General features: G+C 41.5%; 1 long non-coding RNA gene across 1 annotated transcript in view; it reads left to right on the forward strand.

Moving 5' to 3' along the window:
• The first annotated feature begins 1,414 nt into the window (after positions 1–1,414).
• LOC115799037 (uncharacterized) overlaps positions 1,415–25,287 on the forward strand; it is a 29,300-nt gene continuing 5,427 nt past the window's right edge. Inside the window, exon 1 of the long non-coding RNA XR_004021519.1 lies at positions 1,415–1,572. This is a non-coding gene — a long non-coding RNA (uncharacterized LOC115799037). The remainder of the gene's footprint in view (positions 1,573–25,287) is intronic.

Consider the following 25,287-nt stretch of genomic DNA (forward strand, 5'->3'; position numbering starts at 1 on the left):
TATTCTGTCGTTCCAGTTTTACATCACTTTGTTAATGATCGTTCCTAACGACTTCATACCACTGATTTGTTTGTTGTTTTTTTTATCATAGTGTTTTAAAATGCCACTGTACTGGACCCAAGTCAAATGCACCCAATTCTGCCTATGCAGTTTTAATAGAGCAAACTGGGACGGAGGCTGGTGGGGTATCCACTTTGTCAGTCATGCTGGAGGAGACAGGCTCAGATGCAGCAGGCACAGATTTTGCCACAACTGCCTGTAGCGTGTGGTGTTCTGAATGATCCTGAGCAGCATCATTAGGTGCACATTTAAAAATATAAATGAGAAGACTTTTTTTCTTGTTGTGTTGCAAAGGCAAATCAAATTCAAATGAAGTTTAAATTGATCACAGTATTAAACACTGGGGTCGCAACGACCTCAGCTGAATTAATCATTCAAATTTTGATAAATAATGTTTTCTTGAAATTACAGAATATTGATACTAATTAATAATTAATAACCATAATTTGTAACTATTATTAATTAGTACTGTGGATTGCACGTGAAATAAAAGGTGCAATTTGCATTACGGAAATACATACATTTAACGTAATATGCATATATTTTTAAATGTATTCTGTTTACTAATTACATACCTGATCAGTTTATATTTTGACTGTAATGCTACTATGATTGCATTGTTTGCAGTAGTTTAATCTTGGGGTCTCCAAACTACAGTTGGCATATTCTTCATATGTTAAACATATCTGCGCGATGAGCATAAAGATATAAAATTGTTGCTGCAGTTGTTCGTCTGTTCGTCCTATTTATACCCCAGCAGACAGACACTGTGCTGAAGTCCACTGACACAGAGAGATTCCAAGATGGCCGCGCGCACCTGTCATGGAGGTGGATTGTCCTGATTATGTATGGAGATCACCTCAAGGCCTTTGTAAGCTACCAAGAGCGCACACACCTCCAGTCACAGGTTTGATGCTGGTCAAAAGCCTGTCATTTTAAACCCACTGACTGCCCCACAGAAAGAAAGAATAAACCCAAGCTATGTCTCCTTTCTCCCTCACTCTCCTCCTCTCTCGCTCACACACACACAGACACACACTTCCTTTTTCTTTCTCTCCGTTGCCCTCTCTCTCTCATTCTGCCTCTCTCTTTCTCTCTCTCTCTCTCGCCCCTCTCTCACATCAGAAGTGCTGAAATGCACCCCAGGGCCAAATCGCACAGAACAACCCCTCTGAGCCAGAGAAAAAAGCTGGAATCCGTTTGCCCTGATATTTCACCAGCACCAGCCAGGAGCGAGGGGAGAGGGAAAGACAGAGGGAGCGAGAAAGGGAGAGAGAGAGAGGGGGAAAGAGACTGGGGCAGAGAAAAAGGGACAGATAGGAAAACGGCAGACCAGGGTTGTATTTATTGGGGGTGTGAGTGCCGCGCTGTAGGCTGTGGGATGGTCGGGAGAGTGCAAGGTGTTGCTGTTAGGTGTGGTTGGGTTTACAGAAAGGGGAAGAGCATGCATAGATAGAATGGTGGAGTGAAAAAAAAAAAGAGGGAGAGATGGAAGGATTGGTCATGCGCAAGGTAAGAGAGAGGCTTTGTTTGATTGTATGTGGTGGTGGTGATGGTGGTGGTGGAGGGGTTGAGGTGGGGATGTGGGGATGGGAAGGGGGGGGGGGCTGTTGTCTGTAGGGTTATTATTATTGCAGGCAATCTTTGTGTGTGTGTGTGTGTGTGTGTTTGTGTTTGTGAGAGAGAAGAGAGATGTGAGGAGATATGAGATTCAGCTGCGGGGTCATTATTATTATTATTATTTTTTCTGACAAATCTCATGTGGCAAAAAAACAAGGTTTGAAGTCACACGGTCTGTGACATCACTGATTATGCAGGCTCATTTGCATACATAACAAGAACTGTTGATGCAGGTACCGGCTGATGCGTTGACTAATGCATTTAGGCCTCCTGGTGATCTATTGATTTGAGTGGGAGGACTGAACTTAAATACAGTTACGCGACATTCAGTGCACACGTGAACACACGCAAACACAAGTAGGCCTTGATGATTAACATTATTCCTACCTGCCCCACTGTTTCAGTAATAGCTCCAAGAGGAGCAGAATATGTTAACAGTTGGGAAAGAGCTGATAAGAAGTGGGCAGAGCATATAAAAGGGAAGAGAGTTTAAATGAAAGAGAGATCAGAAGAGCGGAGTGGGATAGAGGAGCATTTTTTGCCATTTCACCCAGTTTAATAGGAGGACAGTTAATGGGCCTTTTTTATCGGGCACAGGCATCAATCAAAAGGTGTCAGGCGGCCGCTGAATCTGGGCTGTGGTCCTCTTCACAGATGACTGATTAGCAAGCCAAAATCACCAGATCCATCTTCCGGCGGTCACTTTTATTACAGTCATTTTTAAAGTGACAGCAACCTGCCTTGTCTCACAACACTGGCCACCGCATATATATTCTCCCCCCCTCCTTTCCCTCTCTGCATCTGTCTTCCTCTCTCATTCTGTCGCTGAGTATTTGGTCAGTCGCTCTCCTGTTGTTTCCGTACCCCTCCTCTCTCCATTTCTCCTTCTTTTAACTACTTTTATCTGACTTTCTCTCAGTCTCTCTCCAATTCCCTCACCCCCTGTTGGCACTACACTTATTCTCTCACTCTGCTGGGCAGGTTGAGGGGATGCAGGGTCAGGGAGGTGTGGAGACAGACAGGGGGAAAGAGGGGAGAGAGAAGAGAAAATAAGCCCCCCACCTCTTCCATTGTCTGAAGGGTGTGTTCTGAATCCCTATATCGTTTGCTCTCCAGAGATGGTCGAGAAATTCATTTTGCACAGTTTCCCCGCTGTCTTACACTGGAGGAGGAATTCTCCATTCCCAAGCAGAAGATGAATGCAAATGAAACAGTTTCGGCGTGGGATGTGCTGGTCACAGCTGCCTTTACGTGGCGGCATTCTACAGACGGCATTTTAAGAAACAGACACGGTGACATTAAAGTTGGAGGCCGGGGAGTGTTAAAATGTGTTTGGGGGGCCAGCATGTAATAATATGTTTCTGGAAAAGGGGTGTCAGGAGACTGTCTTGGGGTAGAATTTTGTTTTGGAGCTTGTCAGTCAGATTTTTCATCTTTTCTTGCTTCAGTTTACTTACAGGCTGCGTTCAAAATAAATCACTGCATCAAATAATCATTGTGCAATCATTCAAAATGGCAGCTGAGCTATGTTTACCCAACGGTTTGCATACATGTGTGTGTGAGTGAGTGCGTATGAGGCCAGACTCTAAAGAGCACTCCTGTGTCTTGGCAGGAGATATGCTAATCGCAACTGACATCAATCTGAAAAACATCAGCCGAAGTAACATGTGTCTAAGATTACATTTACAACCTTCTGAGCAAAGAGGGACAGAGCGAAAGCACACACACACACACACACACACACACACACACACACACACACACACACACACACACACACACACACACACACACACACACACACACAAACACACACACAAACACACAGACATAGTGAAGGAAAAGTGGGTCAGGTAAAACAAGCAAACGTATTTCAGAGACAGCCTGCCATTTGCAATGTCCTCAAAAAACAACTGATTGAACAGCTTGTCGAAACATTAAGGATCAAATTTGAAAGCTTTGGAGTCATCTTAAATACAAGGAGGAATATTCTATTAAACAAATGTGTCCTTTGTTTTTAACTGCCCGCTTAAATACAGAGAGCTTTTAACACAGAGACACAAAAAAGGGATTAGTGCTTCTTTTGTTCAGACTTTTAAAGTTAAAAGTTATGAGTTCCTTTCATTTTTAGAGGGGGTGGAGGGAATATATTTATATTTCTGGCTGTGGCACGCATTAGAAGACAACCTGGGTTACATTTTACAGTGAAACACCTGAACATCAGAGTGACTCAGGCGGGTATAAAATATGGGTCCTGCTAAACTCCATTTGTATAGGACTCTTAGATGTGTGTGTGTGTGTGTGTGTGCGCACTGAGGGAGCAGATAGACAGAGAGACATACACACACACAGGAAATCATAATAATGGTGCTAGCAGCTGTGGCTTACTAAGTGAACACATACGGCTGCAGATACACTGGATCGGTCTTCCCCTACGCTTGAGTTCAGATCTGTGAGTGAGAGAAAGAGAGAGCAAGAGAGAGGTTGTGTGTGTGTGTGGAGAGAGGCTCCATGTCTCTGTATATTTCCATTATAAAGTTAAGTTAGAACTTGAGCCCCCCCCCACACACACACACACACCTCACCCATATACACTTAAACATTCAAAGTTCAGATTCATTTGTCTCAGCTGAAAAGCATCCAAATTGAGACGGCAAACTTTGCCTGCTATTTGTGTCGTTCGTTTTCTTTCCTTCTGTTCTCAAACACACTCTTATGGACACTTTCAGTCTATCTGGAGGGCAGCGGGGCACTCGGGTCTGACAGTGAATTCGTCCTGAACATCCGCCAATAAAAGATTGCTGCAGTATTTTACGCTAGAAACGTTTGATGACAAGTAGTAACTAGCGTGAAATTCCCCCTAGATTAAATGTCCTAGGAGTTGTATTCCCATCCGGTAAATACACACATCTGTGAGCACGTAAGACTGCACACACACACACACACACACACACACACACAGACAGACGCGCACACACACACACAAACTGTAAACCTCAGTCAGCGTATAGCTCTCAGCAGGGGGAAGGCGCACAGGAAACAAATATATATTCTGAAATAGACACACAGAAACATATGGCCATACAGTACACTCAGGTGCAGTCATAGCCCCATGCAAACACAGTGACAGAAGCAGACATACTATATGTAATGTATAGACTGGATACTATATAAATACATAGGAAGGTCTGCATAGAAAAACACTGATTTACTCACAGGCGTTCAGACTGGAGACACACTGGGGGGCAAATCATAGCAAGAGACTTGTAGCTTGTTTGGCTGATTACCAGTCGAGCAAACAGTAGAAAGAGCATGCTCACACCGCCACCTCCATCCTCCTCCTACACACACACGCACTCACATGCACACACATACTTACATAGAGCTTGACACATACACAAAAGCTTTTTTTTTAAGTTAGTGCTGATTATTATAATTGTTATAAGTTTTGCTTTCCTTTTCTTTTTCCCCACCAGTTTTGCTCATTATATTTGTCTCGACTGGATTAAGACTTGAGCGGGCACAGAAGATCAAAATGGTGAAAAAATTGTTTAATTAAGCAGGTAACACTACAGTCAAATCATGGAAAAATTTAGGGGTGTTAATACAAAAGAAAAAACAAAAAAAAAAACTGTTGGTGTGTTTGTACAAAATACACTGCCTAAATTTAAATTAGTCTGATTAATTTCTTGGAATTTTTCTTGCTCTCTCTCACACACACACACACACACACACACACACACACACACTATATAAACATAGTTGTGTTCTGAAAAAATTGTCTTTTGCACATGTAGAAACTTTAAACCCTGAAAAGTACATAGCTTGCAACCATAAACTAGCCTAGTAAGCAATCAAGAAAGGATGCTATAACATAATACGTAAGTCTATAAGCTCTTTTTGGTAGCAACATCAAGCTGCAATGGTTACTACCCCTACAGTCACATGACTCTCACCTTGCGTGTCACAGTTGCCAATCCAGTCTCAAACAGAGAGGCAGAAAAATACTTTGATTTGGGCGATTTGAATGGAATAACCTCGATTTAGAAGTGGCTGAATTTTGTCAAACGAGAACCTTCTCCAACAATCTACTACTGGCCTTCTCTCTCTCTTGCTTTTCCCTTCATTTTCAATCTTTTTTTCTACGCAAAACTGATCACATCTCAGCGTCATGTTTCCTTACTTAGCTAGTAGGTTTTGTCCAACAGTCACATCTATTAAATAAGACAACAAAATTGCCTTGAAACTGATTTGATTACTTAAAATGAATATCTATTTACTTGGATTTTAATCTGTTTTATATTAAATTGAACCTAATGCCAACATTTAATAAATCTTAAATGCCCAACATATGTATGTAGGTTTAATGTTTTAAGTTGCATGTAAAGTTTGCAAAAAGTGGAAAAGGGCAACAATTTCAGCCTAATTTAGAGCTCAGTCACATCAAGGAACAGTGTATACATCACAAGAAATGTAATAAATGCCTTTTTTAAAAAACAAAAAAAAATCTGCCACACTGGTGCAATTTCAGTGCCACCTGGTTCTTATGCAAGGCTTCCTGCTGTTCTTATGCAGGGGAAAGTCAAGGCAGAGCACGAGGAGGTCAAACAGAGGTAAGCCTAAATAAAGTCTCTAACTGGGCTGCTTTACAAGGCTTAGTTAAAGATATTGATTCAGTCGTAAAAAAGCAACATTCTGCTTAGTGAAGAGAAAGTTGCAGTTTACAGCTTGTATGTTCATATCATCTCTTGGCATGTGTTTCCCTTACCACAGTTATGTGCAATAATTGCATTAGACTTATGACCTTTCAGGAGGAGCGGGAAGGAGCAAGAAAATCCTTGGAACATCTTAATTTGAGCCGTTTCAAAGGGGAGAGGCCGAATTTTGGGAGAGGAGGAGGCTGTGCACATATTATGAGGAGAGCAGTGCCAGCTATTGCAGTGCCCTGTTTTTTATTTTCACTTCATATTCTTCAGTGAAGGATTCTTTTGTTGCCGACTGGTTGATCAACTTTAATAAGAAACATTCTATTGTACCAAATGTTGGTTTTGCAAAATGAACTTTGTGCTTCCCTTACTTATTTTCAAATTAGATTTAAAAAAAAAAAAGGGGGCAGAGGCAGGGCTTGGCTGTTTGGGATCACAATAAACATGACACGCACATCCACCTAAGCAGGCCTAAGTCATTCATATGCTCGCACACAAAGCTCTAATCCCTTGTCCTTTACACCCCGAAGTGTGTTATCATCTGGAAAGAGAATTCAAAAAGCATGACTATGACAGAGAAGGAGGAAGAACGATATTTAGAGGAGGAAGGGACAGACATGGAGAGATGAGAGAACAGGATAACAAACTAACTATGCAACAGTATTCAACTTGATTCTCTCACGGCATTTAACATGGTTCAGTTATAAGGCTGCGAGAGTGTTTGTGTGCGTGTGTGTGTGTGTGTGTGTGTGTGTGTGTGTGTGTGTGTGTGTGTGTGTGGTATCGACAAACTCAGCCCTTGATCTGTGAAGAGGAGGTGATGGTGTCTTAAGAGTTGGCTGTGTACAAATTGTGTAGATTTAGCCACTGGAAACAATCCTGTAGTGTGTGTGTGTGTGTGTGTGTGTGTGTGTACAGAGCCACTGAAAGCAATTCCTCAGAATAACCAGTGAGTTGGACTACCTGCTGGCATGAGCTAAGCTGTAGATCGATAACAAGTGTGCGTTTGTGTCCGTATATGTTAGAGTGTTTGTCGTATGTTTATTTGTGTGTGTAGGCAGGTAGGTGTGGGTGTGGGTGTGCATACGTGTGTGTTGAGGCGTCATACGGTTACTGAAACACTTTCTATATTTGGCTCCCTCAATGCAACATCAGATTTTATGAAAGCAATCCATCTGAATCGGCACAATAAATTCCCATCAGCCGACAATTGCTTAAGTGAATCTAACAAGTGTTTCTAAAATCTTTATAAAATTACATCTGAGCTAGAACAGATTAGATGTTAGAAACAACATTTAGGTCAATAATACAGTTTAGACAACACATTGGATCAATACGCACACATAAACACGCAGCTGTGAGCGCATGCACACGCGTATACGGATTCAGTTGCCATGGCGTCCGTACGCTTTTTTTTTTTTTTTTTTGCATGTTCCTGTCACGCCGGCAGCGTGAGTGTCATGTGCTGAAGGGCATGGTGACCCAAGCAGCCAGCAGCTTTTCCTCAAGGGTGACATGTCCATTACGTTCTAACAGCAGAGACAGCCAGCGTCCAGGCCTAGTTCAGCCTGAGACAGGCACTGACAGTTTCTCTGGCTCTCATCTCCATACTACCACAGTTGCTGTATCACCAGGAATCATGTTTAAAAAAAAAAAAAGATTTCAACATATGTTTGAATTTCCACAGCATAATTTCAGAAGGTGTCAATATTCATGAAACAACCTTCGACCTATTGGCCTTTACTTTGTGCTGGTTCCTGCCAAGCATAGCTGCAGGCAAATAAAATGCACAGTCATGTGATAATATAGCATGTATTATAAGATATTAGGCTGTGATCAAATAAGACAGCTGAATGAGTAGTGCTAGGGCAGCCAAGCTGCAGTTGGCCAAATAACCAAAAGCTCCGGCTCTGCCCCATCTCAGATCTGATAGGTGCACGATTTAATCATTGCATCTGGCACTGTCGATGCATTTGCAGCAATGGAGGAAAAGCTGGACAAGAATTCTTAATATATATATTTTTTGCATACATTTTGTGCACTTATTTTAATTTTTAAATGTAAAAGAGCAGCAAAACACAGTAAAAAAAAATGTATGTGGACACATTTTTCACTCAGTGTTGATGTTTTTATTCTGCTGACAGAAATATTGAAGCCGGTAGAGCTAGGCTAACCGCAGACCACAGGTACAGACACACTAAGGCTCCATAAACAGTGCAGCTCAACACAAACAGCGTGAGGTCATAAGGCACACGGTATGCTACATAATTAGCATCGCTACTCATGTATAGGATCACAGTTAGCCAAAAAAAAAAAAAAAACCCCAAAAAAACCACATACATAAGGATAAAGTGCAGGCTCCAGGAAATGTGGACAAAGTCAAATCATGTTCAGGTTGTCACTGAAGAAGCAGACAAATAATGAGGTTTCTGTTAGTCACCAGATTAACAATGTCAGTTATTTACATCAGACTCTTGGGAAGTTTAAAACAAGCACGTCCAAGAAAGAGAAATTTGTAACTTCAACACCTAAAATGCGCCTTTAATCAATAATCAACAACAACTTTGGATATGTACATGCACGACTGTGAAAATATTTTTAATTGGCACGTCTTACTTCACTGAGATGTTGTGACATTATTACAGCACTACATAAAATAAACCACCAAAATGGGAAACCGATTAAAATATCTTTAACTTCACCCCCCACACCCCCACCCCACCCTCCCTCCCATTAGGTTGTTAGCATTCTGGTGAGCACGTCTCAGTGCGAAAAAGGGGAAAAAAAAAAAAAATGTTGATATGTCTGGGCTGACACTAAACATAATCACTCCCGGAAAACAAGAACGGAGAGTTTTGAAGCCCTTTTTGATGTAGGCAGCAGCTTGGAGTCAGTAATGAGGATGTTGATTTTGTTCTGATTATAGAATTGCTGGTCTGTTTGTTGATATAGCTCAGCTGTGGCCCTCCCTCCTGCTGAGCTACATGGACACCAACTGCCAACATGTGAATTAAAGTTACTTACCATCCAATTAGTCATACTACTCACACTTGGAGCGGAAAATGTTCAGCACGACAAGAGATCAAATCCAGACCTCTAGACTAAGCCATTAGTTACTTGTGAGATAGGTCCAACTTGAGGTATACTAATAAAAGCAACAGTGATATGCATTCAAATCACTGCTACAGCTAACAGTTGTTCAGATTTTTCATAAGGTAGAATGAATTAACTGATATGTAATTAACTGCAATCAAACAGACACACACACATATGTGTATGAGGTGTGATCAAAAAGTTCTGTGAAAAGGTCCTGAAATCTAACCTAATTTAAATGTGGTCAATTTCCTGTTCAAGGCTATCTTCTCGGGCATGTCCAGACAGATTCCAGAGTAACCATTATTTTTGAGATCGCTCCCTAGAAGTTCTGTTCTGACCACTCATACTGTGCACTCACCACAGGCCATAAACTCACGTAGAGAGCAAAAAAATCAACTTCTGCTTCAAACTGACCCGAATTTTGATTAAAAGATCACTGCTGGTAATGATGGCTGGGTCTTGGACTACGATTGAGAAGTTTTCAACAGTTTTTAGTGGAGGAGTCCACACTTTCGAAGCCCCAAGAGAGAAAAATCATGTACAGCATGAGAATAGGAAACGACATTCATCAGGTTGTGCGCTGTGATTTCGGCCCACAGGTTGAGGAATGTTAGCACTGAGTTCTGCTGTAATGTCCTGTAGTCTCTGAGGGAGAATATTCAGCAGAACGACTGGAACTGTGGCCAGCACGGCATCTCGTGCTGGCTTAGAGAGACAAAATAAACCAATCAGTTTTAAGGCTTAAAATTTTAACAGTGGAGAAGACCCCGTGCTTATCGCAAAAGCAAAAGTGCTGAGAAAAGGTCCAGAGGTGTAAGAGAGCATGATTGTGAACGTGAAAGTGGCCAAAGTGAAATCAGGTAAGGTTTAAAAATGTATGAACGCACCTCAGAGATTCATATATCACCACAGGTAATGTATTGCATATTAGTCACTATCTTTTTGGAAAGCAGTGCATCATGGTACTTAATAACCACCTGAACAAAGCAGTTCATTTTAGTACTCATTACATTACTCTGTAACATGTCTTGAAATGCACTGTCACACAATATAAACATTAGGCTGCAGTCCTGCACACTGACACAAATCAAACTGTGCTGAGTATTGCGGTCACTGTCTTGAGTAGAGCGTTAGAGCATTAACACAAAGTGGACAGAAGAGTTGAAAACCAGTCCACAGAGCACTAAACAGCAACTGATACAGAGATTCTACAAGTAGAAAGAGGTACGTGAAGAAATGAAGGCCACAATGCTACAAGAATGACTGCTTTTTGCTACACTCAGTGTTGACATCACTCTTTGTCCAGGGTTATTATATCCTAGCTTTGTGTTAGCATGCTGTTTTTGTAGATGTTTGCAATTTTATATATATATATATATATCCTCTCTGACCTACTGACAACTTTAAAATATCAGCCATACCCGCATTCCATTTACAATCTACAAACTCAAGGGATGCAAACACCATCTCCAGTCTCTCATACTCTGTGAATTTCAAGATGCACTTAAAAAACAGCAGAAACAACTCATACACCCTCAAACCCTCTTAGTAAAAATGCTAAAATCGGAGCACTCCCATTATACATAATTTAGGGGAATCTATATTCATAGAAGTGCGGGGCGTGTTGTGCTCAATGGGGTAAAACGCCCCTGTGTGGCTAATGGAATGGCCTGAGTTGCGTGATTGAGTGAAATGTGCTGGAAAGATTGGGAGGAATTTTAGTGCAGATAAATAAAGAGGAGATTCTGCTTTTTGCTGGTCGTCAGCATTAATGCAGCATCTCCCCAGGTGATCAACACATTCAAATGGAGAGATGGAGCAATGGAGAGAGGAAGTGATTGGGGAGACAAAGACAGGAAGAGGGGGAGAGACACAGAGGAAACGAGAGAAAGTGAGAGGATACTTTAAGAAATAGCTTGCCTCAATTCTACTCCACATGCACAAGGGCCATAGTATAGCATCTCATATATCATCATAATGTAACCACTGGAAGGTTCAAAGGAAGCTAAAAAAGGGAGTGGGGGAAAAAAAAAAGTCTTCACAAATTCAAAGTCAAAATAACCGAGGGACATTATGAAGCTTCTACAGCAGATGACTTGAGAAGGCCAGGCTTGTCACGTGCATTTTTCTCCTTTCTCTTCTTAGCTTCCATAATTTTACGACAAATGTGAGCAGGCAGCCCTTTCTTTTCACCTCCCACTCTCCACATCCATTACCTTTGGAGAGATGCAAAGTGAACATTTCAATTGGATTGCAATGGCCAGTTAGCGCTGCTTTGATCCCCACTCTGCTCTTTGAGGGCTCCATTGTTCCTGATTTGCTGGCTTGATTTGCCTGCCTGTGGATAATGGCCAAGGAACCACAGTCTGGCCTTCTCCCATCAACCCATTTATCCTTATCATCAGTCTGAAGCTCAAAACATATATAATATTATGTGATATATCCTTATGGCTTGCAGTTCCTCATCCTCGGCCTTATAGTATAAGTATGTATAGATACTTTCATACAAAGCATACATCAGCCTGTTGTATAGCACTGACTTAGGCATATAGGTTTGAATTCCCCAGATATCCTGCATTGGTGTCTGAATAGAGGTTAGTAATACAAAAAAAGTGGTAGATCCATCTTTGTTGGGCCTTGAGTTCAAACAGTGACACAATAAATTGGTACAGAGGTGACTGAAAGTGTCTTAGATTGTCCAGCACCACCTTTGAGAGTAAAGCAGAATGATATGCATATTATCTGAAAGCTCCTCAGGTTTTTTTTTTTTAAATACAAGCCATCTATTTAACACTGCATGGTCTCTTTTAGTGAAGCCAAGCATGCACTTTGACATCAAAAAGCCTCTTTTATTTTGTCAATGAAAGAGCTTAATTTTATCCTTCATGATCAAAGCTACAGGGGCTTTTTCTACAATACACTGAATGAAAATTGGTCTTTCACAAGTGTTAAGAGTGCATCCTCTGTTTTTTAAAAACATGCATATAGGTAAATGTTACAAGCTAATGCATTAGTCTACACTTTCTTTGTAATAAATATGAACCCATTTAGGTACATATTTTTTAATATAACCCTATGACACAAGTATGACAGCCTGTAATAGTTGTCATGCTTTTGTGTGCACATTTTTTTGTGTTTAAAAAATTCCAAATGTAGATTATCATGTGAATATGACACATAAAAAAAATGAAACACTGCAAAGATCTTCATTATTATGTATTCCCTCAGCTATTGCAGTATAAAAATACATCAGCGCAGCATTCCTTCCACAGAACTATGTAGAAAATTCTCTTGGAGTTGTATGCATCAAGTATCCCAGCAGATTTGTCCCGAAGGTGGTCATTGACTAGCTTCGCTCTCATTTACACATTTGATTGTCTGGCTGAGACTTTAAAACAGCAATTGCCGAGGCCTCGCCTCTCACCGGCTCTCCCGCGCCCCACCTTAAGATAACTTTACCGCAGCGCGTGTAAAGAGAGAACGCAGAGAGCATTTGCTCAAGTGTCTGGTCTCCTCCCAGATACAAATGAACAATTTGTTTTCCATTTCTTTCCAAACCTTCATCTCAGCCTTTCTGCTTTGAAGTAGGGAGTGGGAAGGGAGGAGAAGGGTGGGAAAGAGGGGGGGCTACAGATTGTACGATACTGTGTTTGTCTTCAAAGAGTCCAGGCTTGCTTACAAATGCACTAGCAAGTACAACACCTTCAAGGTGAAATTGATAAATCTGGTGGTAAGCTCTTTCATGGCAATAATAAGCAGAATTTGTAGAAAGGGTGCATGGATTTTTTTAGATGCAAATGTTGTCAAACACCAGCAGGCGAAAACTAAATTGAACTGTGCCAAGTAGATAAGAATATATTGAAAATGCACAGAGGTATATAATTACATTCATGAACAATATCCACCTGAGTCTGGCACAGCTTAATCAGGGCTGATATAGTGTTTTATACTTTCTGTACTCAAACCATCCAGTGTTCGCCCTTTGATCATCACCAAAGTTGGCCTTCTTCAGTGGATTTCACATTTCTGAAATATCCACATTTCCCCTTTACATATCAAACACATGATCTTATTGTAGTCATTCAGTCAGAAACTTTCTAGAGGCAAAGACTGCACACAAACAAACAAGCCATGAGGGGGGAAAAAAGAAAGACAAAGAGAAAAGGGAGGAAACTCATCAGTTGTCCATCTGGCAGATGACATCCTTTGTACCCCCTCTGTCATTTCTTTCTCATCTGCTAGGATGGACAGAATCTCCTCTCCCTCTCTGGGATGACTGCTTCACTGAAGTCCCCGGAGACACCTTTTTCCTCTGTCTTTCGCTTCTCTTCTCTCTCGCTCTCTCTCTTCCTCTCAGTGGCTGCCATTTTCCCGAAACTTTATGAATTAGTTACAACCCTTTTTTCCTTCCTCACCTCCTCTCGTACTTTTTTTCATCTCGAGCTGGACGCGAATTCAACACCTGCCTCGAGACCGACTGTCCGTCTCTGTGTCCATCTGTCTGTCTACCTCTCCCCACCCTCCCTTTTTACCCCCCACTCCCTCTTTTTCTCAGTTCCTGTCTGGGCCAAAAGCTCCTTGGGAAAAATACAAGATTAAATTGAAAAAATGGAACATACATTATATATATATATATATATATATATATATATATATGTAGAGAAATATTTTTCAAGAAAAAAGTTAGTGTTCTCACATTCATAAATGAAAGGCAGCTGTAGATCGAATGGCCTCACAACTTCCCGCTGTCTGCACCCCCCCTTTCCTTCTACTCCCTCTAAGATTGGGCAGACACAGGGGGTGTTGTGTGTGTGTGTGTGTGTGTGTGTGTGTGCGTCCATGTCTCTGTGTGTATTTGTGTGTCCAACTCCTTTGTGACCGCTTTCCTGAACTCGAACCCTCCCTGCACAGAGGGAAATGGTGGACTGTGGCAACGACAGGGCAGTTTTACAGTGCACCGGGCTGAATGTTAAACTTATATTTAATGTATGACATTTCACACAAATCATCCGGCCACAGACATGACCCTGGGGTATTCCGCAGATTGCTTTTTCAGTGCCTCAGCAACTGTGGAATTATTCGTCCCAGAGAGAGAAAGAGAGAGAGAGAGAGGGAGAGAGGAGGGAAAAGAGCCTTTGAGTTTGGCGAAATGATCGCCCTCTCACTGCTCTGGCCATCCCAGACTGGAAGCTCTCTCTCTCTCTCTCTTTTCTCTGTGATATCATGATCGCAGGGCCGTGCCAAATTGAAAACATCTTGGCAGTCTGGAGGCTGTATGAAATAACCATATATTATGTGTAGTATAACACCCGATTGGATAGCAAAACAATTATGCTGTTTTGCAGTCTCAAAAGACTCCTTGTGCCCTTCTAAACCCTCCACTGCCTTCATTTCTATGTAAAAAAATCTTCAGAGGGGAGTATGAAAATTATCTCAGATTTGTAAATTGGAGTTGGATTTTAACCCCATACCCCCTCCCAGAATCTCATGTGATATGAATAAGTCTACAACAGTGATATGTACATACCCCAGCATGGCCATCTGTACGGATTAAGAAAAATGCTGTAAATATTTCACATTCAATTCCCCTCTGTGGGGCGTTATTTATTTATTTTTTTTAGTGTCGACACGGCATGGAAATAGGGGAAACAACAATAAGAGTTCATGAATACACAGTGAGGAGGGCCTTTACATCTCCAAAACACTGCAGTGCTGAAAATAAATACAGGGCTGCTTTTTTTTTTTTTTTGCGCCGTTATGGCAAGATTTTCAAATTGCAGAAAACCACCCAGAGAAAATTCAACATTTTCTTGCTTTCTTGTTAGCTCAGCCTTGCAAAACAATGTATTTATTCCAGTAGATTCTACAGCTGGGTCATCCATTTTATCTGAGGGGACATTTTTCAGCATTTAGTTTTAGATGTGAGAGGTGCACTGTCCACTACATCAGTGTCACTCCAGTGTTTTCAAGGTTAGATGGTAGCTGTGGAGTTACAGTGGAAGAGCATTAGGGCGTAGCTAGCGTCACACTCAAAATAGTACCAGAAATGTGGCTGCAAACATAAGAAACTGATTATGAAAATATATTAATAGACAAATTCAGATGCCCAGATAATGTAAATCAGTGTTTTCAGTGCTGCATTGTTGCTCCTTTATGCTTACATTCAAACCTAAAGCAGTGTGTAAACAAATCAGATAAGGATTAGTATCTGTACATCATTTTCAGTTTGTACAGCTAGGATCTACAGAGAGATAAAAAGAACAGGCTCTGCTCTCTGTACAGTCATTCCAAGCTGCACACAAGCGCTTGAACATATGCTTAATGGTCAAGACCCCCAACATGTTCAGAAGCAGCTACACTCAGCCACATTAGCCTTGTGTACCTTCAAGCTTCGATTTAGTGTATAAATATATTATTCAAGTGTGTGTTTGCATGTGCGTTATACTCACTACTTATGATAAACAACTGAGATAAGAGGATTTGAATTTTTGTATTGTGTCTAATTATGAAGGATCATTTGATACAGCTAACAACGTCAGCATTGTAAACATGACAGAAAGATGAAAAAGAATATCATAGGCTGTGTTAAGTCCCCCCCCCCCCCCCCCCCCCCACACACACACACACAAATACGCAAACACTGTAAGTTGCAACCACAGTCAACAGCATAATTATCAGTTCCCCCACAGGGCGTTAGGAAACCTGTTCCTAATTGGAACCCAGTTGGGACTTTACATGGATTAAAATACATGAGGCTTCTGCAACAGGAAAACACACACACACAAATCTTAAAAACACACCAGCCCGATGAGTTGGCAACATTTCCCCAAATTTTTATTTACGCTAAGTCTGGCATGATCCCCATTGTCTCGCTACACACGGGTCGAGCGCAACAACACGAGTCTCCAAAGCACAATTACGCCACTATTTTCCCCCTGTTTTGTATTCTGTTTTTCTTTATTTTTGTTCCATTTCCCTGACTTAAGCTGTTGTCTAATGGACAGCATCGTGACAGAAAGGAGTTTGGTATCAGATTGAAGCCGGTTGCCCTTTTTGCCAATTTGCGAGCAGCCTCCTCTGTACTTGTAAGATGGCCAATTAGCTGACCGTCTGACAGAGGCTCTCTGACTGTGGCTATTAAAACACACACTCGTAGGTGCACGCGTGTGCACACGCGCATACACACAGAGCAATTGCACACACACATACATACACGTGTCCACACGTATGCGCACACACACACACAGTGCAGCGCTGCCTCTGACTGTCCATCTCTATCTGCTATTTTTTTTTTTTTTTTTTTTTTGAGAAGCGTGCCTAGACCTCACCCCTCACCTTCTACTCACAATTAGGAAGACACACACACATGCGCACACACATGCCCCTTCATTTTCCTTGCCAAAAGATACTATGCTCCTTGACCTCTTTCAATCCCCTTCCTCCTCTACCAGTTCTCCTTCCAGCCTCCTCTTCTTCTTCTCCTCTCCTCCCAAACATATACTTCTCCTCTCCCCTTTCACTCCATTTAATCCTCCACTTCTGTAACTCCCACCTCTTTTTCCTCTTCATCTTTCCCTCCTTTTCATTCACTTTCTCCTCTCTTCGTCCTCTTCTGTCATCTTCATCCACAAACTACTATCTCTGCCTGAATCCATTTGCCTGACTCCTTTCATCTTCTCCTGCAGCTTCTTACTCAAACCAATCTTTACAACATCCTCTCTTTTTTGGACTTTTAGTCTCCCTCACATTTCTCACCTTTCAGAGAACTGTACTGTTTTGGAAACATTGTTTTGTTTTATTTTGTTTAGGACTATTTTCTCAGTTTATGAAAAAAAAGCAAAGATTGTCCATATTCATAAGTTAAGTTAGAGTTGATTTTTTGTTGTCTCTTCTACATAACATTTATGAACCACTAAATTATCATGTTCCACAAGCTAACATCTACATATATGTACAGCCACGTGGAATTAAATGCATAGATAATATAACACAATGTAAACATGTACAATAATTCATAAAGACATTGGACCATAATGTCTTATCCTGGCACACACATGTTGGGAACTAGCTTTATAACCACTATGCAGTTTTATTATGGCAATTTCAAAGACCCGATAAGCTAGTATATAAAGAGACACAAACCCAAACACACATTAACCCCGGGGACCTTCCCCCGGAATCTCAACCTTTATGCACCACCACAACCCCCAGCTCGAGCCACCCCCCTCCCTCATAGTTGTCTTTGTTGTCCATCAGAGTGGTTTGTTTCAAGTCTCAGCTTCAGTCCCATCACCCCTCTCCCTCCATGGTCAAGTTCAAGGTTCCCCCTAGAAACACACAGTGTGGTGGTGGCGGCGGGGGAGCAGCAGACGAGGTCAACAGTTCCCTGGGACTATAAATGCTGACGGTACGGACACCTGCAGGCATACGCGTGTACATGTAAGCGTGGACACTCATATTCACCACAGGAAAAGATGTGTGTATATGTATATATAATCAGATAGATAGATAGATAGAATAGATAGAATAGATAGATAGATAGATAGATAGATAGATAGATAGATAGATAGATAGATATAATGATTCTGGAGGAGAAAATTAATGCTGCTTTAAAGAAGCATGCATTTTGACCCACAAAAAAAAAAAAAAAGAGAAAAATAAATAAAACATACTGACACCTACACACTCATCCTGATGCACCTGCTACCTCAAGGTCTGTTGACTGCAGTCAAAATGGTGGACACAATAACACTGGGCTTAGCTTTGATTCCTAATATGGAGGAAACAATTCTATTTTTTTTTTCTGTGACGCTACTGACACTGGGAGATAAAATTCAAGCTCTCTCTCTCGCTTTCTCTCTCTGACTTGCGCACCCACACACAGACATACACATATACCACGCCCATTGTCTATTTCTCATTTTTTATATGTTAGGACATTACTCTGTATGTGTGTGTGTGTGTGTGTGTGTGTGTGTGTGTATGAGTATATATATTTTAGCTTCTGCAGAAAGATTGGGATGTAGGGAAAAAAAACAACACCTTTCCTGAAAGAAGTAATGTTAACCACTATCATGATGTGCAATGAAATGTTATAATATTAAATTTGATAAGTATAAATCAATCACTTGTTTAATTTAAACAGACACCCACTTCCTGCTGCAGCTCATTTTGAAATCCTAAATAATACCTTGGAATTACATTTAAAGTTAATTTATACGAGTCTCTCTCGCTCTCTTAGAATAATACTAACAAAAAAGAAACTTTAGTTCTGCTCTGATAAGATTTATTTGCATTGGAAATGCAATCTGCATGTCTATCTGCAATTATTTCTAATTAATTTCATCTAATTCTTAGGAGACTATTTCAGTCCCAGAATTAACACAAAAGAACTTCCTGCCTCAGTTCTCCCACCAAAGATAATTATAAAAGTTAAGAGGGTTTGCTAATTTAAAAATGCTATCTGCATGACATCAAATGTACATCTTTGATCTCACTCTGTCCCTGATGGTTAAATGCCTTTAATTATATTCCAGAAAAATTAACTTTCTCTGAATAATTAACAGTGAATCTCTTTTTTTTTTTTTTTGTTTGTATGTAGAGTGTGTTGCATACTTTTTGCTTAATTAATTTTTAGCAGCAAACAAACTCTATGCCACTCCTCAAATGTGTAAAAAAATCCACCCACTGCATATCAAAACGAGCACTCGGTTGTGTGAATAGCGCAATAGTGTGGCCGTTCTGCACACATATGACCTGCGCTTGGACCAATTTCCTTAAATCTCTGCATAACATCAACCATAATCCTGATACATTGTGAAAATTGCATAAAGCACACATATGACCCACATGTGTTCTTGATGATCAGAGGGACCCTTCTACATATCTCATTATATTCCCCTATAGCATATCAGCATTTCCCTGGGCGAATGTGTATACACAGAGCGAGAAAAAGAAAGAGTCAGATGATTTATATTATCTTTATCACCCTGCTACAGGAGTCGACTTGCTTCCCCTTTCTCCACCTCCCCATTATGTAAAACTGTGGATTACGTCGGGTATGTGCATGAATCCTGAAGCATGCATGTGTGTGTGTTCGTGACTTTATAGCGTGTGTTTGAGAGGAAAGGGAGAGTGGGGTGTATATACATCCAAGCATGCATGTATGCATCCATGCAGAGACTCCCCCCATCCCTCTCTTTCTGCCTCTCTCTCTCTCTCTCTCTCTCTCTCTCCATCTATCATGCATCCATAGGTCTATCAGTTTCGGGAATGAGGTGGGGAGAGAGAGAGAGAGAGGAAGGGGCGAAGGGTACACAGGGGAAAGAGAAATAAATTTAGCCCCCCTACTTTAAAAATGCACATACATTTCCATACATTGAAAAGGCAGTGAGGTGCAGACACCCTTGCATCTGTATCCCCAATATGCCCCCCCCCCCCCCCCCCCCCCATGCATACATAGAGGGGGGGGGCGCACACACACATACACCCCAAAGATGAATGCGTGTGTCCCTTTCAGTGGGTGCAGGTGAAAATCTACCCCTTGCCATATTTATCTTCATAAGAGCAGAAGGTGCATGTGTGTTTGTCTGTATACATACTGGTTGTGTGCCTGGACTCTGTGTGTGTGTGTGTGTGTGTGTGTGTTTGTTTTTTGTGTGTCTGTGTGTACATAAGTTCATTTACCTCACCAGAAGAAAAAAAGACCCTTGCTGCTCTCATGATGTACAAAAAAGAAAAAAAAAAAAAGCTCAACAACATAGATTTTGCTTGATTCCTCAATGTAATGCACATCAAAATATTGCAGCATGTACTGCGGGTCCCAAATAAGCAATTCAGTCAATCGAATGTCTCAGGAGTTTGCGAGTTGCTGCTTCTTCACGCTAAATCCACAATTCCCAGACTCCTTCCTTTTTTCATTTCCATACCAAAATGTATTTGTTGATGCATAGATTCCAAATAGTCTATTTGCCATCTGTCATGTAGCAAGGCTTTCAGATACCAAAACAACAACCACGACCTTTCCCTAAAATGCAGCTGAAACACCCACCCCTTGTAGATAATGATGGCCTGTCGCGGGAGAGAAGAGAGAAACATGAGTGTGGTATTATTAAGTGAGACTAGTTTGTTCGGGAGAAGTGTTTTTGGCTTTTAAAAAGTTCCATTTTGCACTCCCCAGGCGCCACATATGGGGTACCCCAGGGAGGCGTGTGTGTGTATGTGTGGATGTGTGAGTTTGTGTGTGTGTGTGTGTGTGTGTGTGGATACAGGGATGTACTATGTGTGTGGACTCTAAAATATTCTGACTCTGCTGTCTAGCGGCTCACAGAGCAGAGAGATGTGTCCTGTCTCCTGCATTCAAATGTGAGTGGGTTTTGGAGAGCAAAAGTAAACAGATATGCTTGCTTGAACACACACACGAAGACGCTTGTATATGCACACCTGCTGTCTGGACATGTATGCATGCATGTACGCACAACCACACACACAAGTACAGCATTAATATGAGCGCAGGACATGTGAACACAAGAGGAGTGTGTCTGCTCATCTGTCGTCCATCCGTATTTCAACACATCTGCCCATCAATCTCATGACTGGGAGGCCTGCACCGCTTCTCCACGCTGACAAACACGGCAGTGTCATTCAACCAATAAATATTTAAAAAAAAGAACGTGTCATACAGGACCGTCATCGACAAGCCGGCCGTCACGGACGTGCCCTTTCATAGCCCGCATAGCTACTGTTTTATGTGGCAATATAAACTTCTTCAGGTTTACATTCTCAATTCACTCCCTAAGCACTTTAATTCTTTTCCATTTCACACTTCCAGCGTATGGGCCGTAATATAAGACAGCCCGAGACAATGAGCTGTCCAGTTGCTGAGGGGGTTAGCTGACAGCGTGTTATGAAGGTGGAGGTAGGAGGGATAGTGAGAGGTCGAGTGAAGGGTAGGATGGGGCCCTTCAAATAAAATATGACCCTTAAAAAGCCTCGAATGTGCGACCGGTATCCTCATTGCTACCACATTTCCTCCTACTCTTCCCTGTTTCTGCCCCTCCTGCTCTCACTTTTGTCCCTCCTTCCCTTCTCTCTTTCCTCACTTAATCCATTCACACACGGATGTGTTGTCTGTCATGACCATGATGATAAATTAGCGCGGGTGCTGCTGGTGAAATAGGAGCCGGTGTCTGAATGTAGAGGGCAATCCAGTGGACAATGCCAGGGATGAACCACTGATAGTTCAGCTGTGATTCGGTCTGGAGAAACACTTCGACTGGGACCGTGTTAGGTTTGTATTTGCTGCCAGTAAAGCTGCGGCGACACTGGACGGGACTTTATCCGAGAGCTTGTTCGATTGTTTAAATGTCCTTCAGAAACGCAGGTTTTACTTCTTCTTTTAATCATTTTATTATTTAAAAAAATAATGTGACTAATATTTCATTTATTTGAACTAAAGAAACACCAGCATACACTTTTAAAGCGAATGCCAGCTTAAAAAAAAAAAATGTTGCCAAAAATAAAATAAGAAACTTTCTCAGTCTAATTTTTTGTCAGATAGTGGGAGAATGTTGAGATGTCTCGGAGTTTATCCTCGTGCCAGCAAGTACAATCACAGTCTTTGGTTACAACAATACCTGGAGCACTGCAAAAATTGGTTCTGTGTGCATACATGTGTGTGTGCCTGTGAGTGTGTGTGCACTGGTGGGGGCAGAGGGGGCTGCCTGCCTGTGTAGGTGTATTTATTTATTTATTTTTATTTTTTGGGGGGGGGGGTTTACCTGCAGGCTTTGGTTCTGTGTGCTTGTTTGTGTCTGTGCTTGCATTTGTGTGCGCACGGACATGTGTTTCTCATGAAGGCCCATGCCGGGCAAATTAATTCTCTGAAGTTGCGTGGCGGGGGCTCTCCTTCCCTTTGAAATGGGGCACACTGCTCCCTGTAATCAATAAGTCAAGCCATCTCGGCCGCATGTTGCAACCCCCCCCGGCAGACAGATGAAGAAGCCCAATTTACTCATCATAAATTCTGATTCCCACAATAAATATGAGAGAAGGTCCCACGGTATTAGAATATCTGGAATCTCAGGGGCGTTTGAAATGCCGACTGGCCCTCGCCTCTGACTGGAGTTGCTTTGTTGGTTAGAATATGTGTTTTGTGTTGAATAATAATGACCTGGTGTCAGGAATATTTATTTTTGATCTGAGAAAGAAAAAAATTCTAAAATTAGTTTTATTGATGAAGGTGTCCTATTTTCATACCCCACATTCACACAACATAAAGCATCAAATCAAATATAAGTTCCCGTGTTCAGTGGAAACACATTACATGCATCACAGACATTTTTGTCTACCTTTTTAAAAAAAAAAAAAAAAATTTTTCCCTGTTCTTTAAATCTGGCCATTTTCTAATGAACCCCGACAGGCACCTCCAGACAAGTGGTGACGTGTGCAGGCAAAGGCATGTGACGTTGGGGACATGCTAATCTATCGGACAAGTGCTGTCTCTCCTGTTTAAAGGCCCCTCTGCTCAGTAGGTCCAGGCACATGACAGTGACCTGGGGAGGGGAAAGTGTAGCAAAAAATGTGACACACCTACAGAGGGCAGGATAGGGGGGCTGCTGAATCGGCTCCTTGAACAGGGGTTAGTTTAAAAGGGTAGAGCACGAAGAAAAGAATAGAACTGCACATCTGTGATATCTGTTTATTTTTGTTGGCCATGTCTGCATGCAAAGCTGCTTGTACACATATGAGTGTTGGCAAGTGTCACTGTATTTGTATGCACGCTGCAAAATTGATTTAATGCAACATGGCATCCCCAACACCAGTGGCGCTCTATCTATCTTCTTTTTGGCAAGGACTTCCTGCTCTTCCGAGCAGTTCCGTCGATACGTGACATTTATGAGGCTCCCGTGAGCCCCGGCACATGTTGCCCAGACAACTGAGACGGCTTCAGCGCCATGACAACAAAACACTAAATACTGTCGAGGCCAAATGTGAGCGGCCCACAGCCAACGTCGCGGCTGAGATTGTCCAGGAGTGCACAAAGCAAATTTTTAAACAAAAGCTCGTTTCAGCTGATAAGAAGAGAAAACACATGACGTGAGATGATAAGAAGAGAGGACAGGAGTAGGACTTCAAGAGGAGACTAAATTTAGCAAAGGAAACTGGAGGAGAAAGCAGTTCTCAGTGCTAGTCAATACAACTGTCTTCATTTGTAAGGCAGTGTTAAGAGCACTAATTCCTGACCTGTTAGTTACATCTGAGGAGAGAGCGCTTTGCCGGTTGCTAATCCATAAGTCTGCTACTAAGTGGTTCATCAACGAGCGCCTGAGATCGAATGTCACCAGTTAAGACGCCTAAATGCCCGGCTAATTGTGCTCAAAGTGTAGCGCTCTGTCTGATCACACATTATTAGTGACAGCACAAACACACACACACACACACACAAGACAGAGAAACACAACTTGCTAATTGTGGGCCGTACAGCTGTGAGCCTTGACAACATGAAAGCAGTTGTAAGTATAGGAGAGAAAGCAGTTTGATTGGCAAAACAATTTACCCACATGTTCACATCATTAGCAATTAAGATCAAACACATTTAAGCTTTATTGGCAAATAAACCCGACGGAAGACTTGATGGTGCAGAATTTAAAGATGAGGCAGATTGGAATAACCGAAACAAGCTGATGTAAATGCACAATTAAATCTGCATTAAATTCAGTTTGTGTGATTAAAAATGGAATTAACAAGAAATCTCCTCACCAGTGCCATTCATTAAATTAAAATATTTCTACATCTCCTGCTTTCTACAGCAAATATTTTAACCTTAGGTCTTACATTGATTTATTCTTATATTTTTTTTATTTAAAAAAACAAACAAAAAAACATTAAAAGAGAGATTCTGTCAGTAGTGATTATCAGCGATCGCCATTTCCTCTGTGCACCATTTCCTCTACGCCACACATAACACTTATAGTGTGCATTTGGAGGAGGAGAGATCTTTTGAAGAATGAGAACAGATAACATCTGCTCCCGGCCTCTCCCTGCCTTGCCCACAGGTCTGAGGAGCAGAGCGAATTGTGTCTGAAAGGGGATGATACCCATCGGAATGTTAATGGTGCTGAATATTTCAGAGGTGGGATCATCACATGGCAGAAGGAGGACGGGCGGGTTTCCCGAAAGCATTTAGTGGTCTAAGTTCTTCTCTGTTATTGTAAACCCAGAGTCAAAGATGATTTCAATGCACAGCTAACAAGGCCCAGTTGCTGTCGGGGAGGTTTGAGACGGTTGTCTCTCCCTCTCTCTAACACACTGAAAAAGTTAGATTGTTGAAATTACAACTGGTTTTGAATATTATTATCATCATCATCATATAATCACATTGTTATTCTTTTTTTTTAATTACTGCATTTTATTAGAATAAATGTAACTAAACAAAGCAGAGAAAAAAGAAAAAAAAACCAGCCTGAAGTCCATTCAAAAGCAATAAACACAGGTAACTTATGTTCCTTATGTCTTTTACAGTATTTATTATGATGAAATATTAACTAGCTATTGCACATATGGTAAATTCAACTAGCATAATTATATGACATAAGTGGTTCTTAAGGCCTTTTTTAAGGCAGGAAAGAAAAATCTTGGGAGCCATAAAAAAACAAGGGGATTGCCCAAACGCTCCGTATAAGCATCTGGTAACCACTACAGCACCTTTATTTCAGCCAAAATGACTGCTTGTGTTAGCCTTGAGAAAGTGAGAGGGAAAGACAGCGGATAGGCTGAGAGGAGGATCTTTTTTGGCCAAAGTGAA

This window comes from Archocentrus centrarchus, chromosome 20 (genome assembly GCF_007364275.1).
Source record: "Archocentrus centrarchus isolate MPI-CPG fArcCen1 chromosome 20, fArcCen1, whole genome shotgun sequence".
NCBI classification, from domain to species: Eukaryota; Metazoa; Chordata; class Actinopteri; order Cichliformes; family Cichlidae; genus Archocentrus; species Archocentrus centrarchus.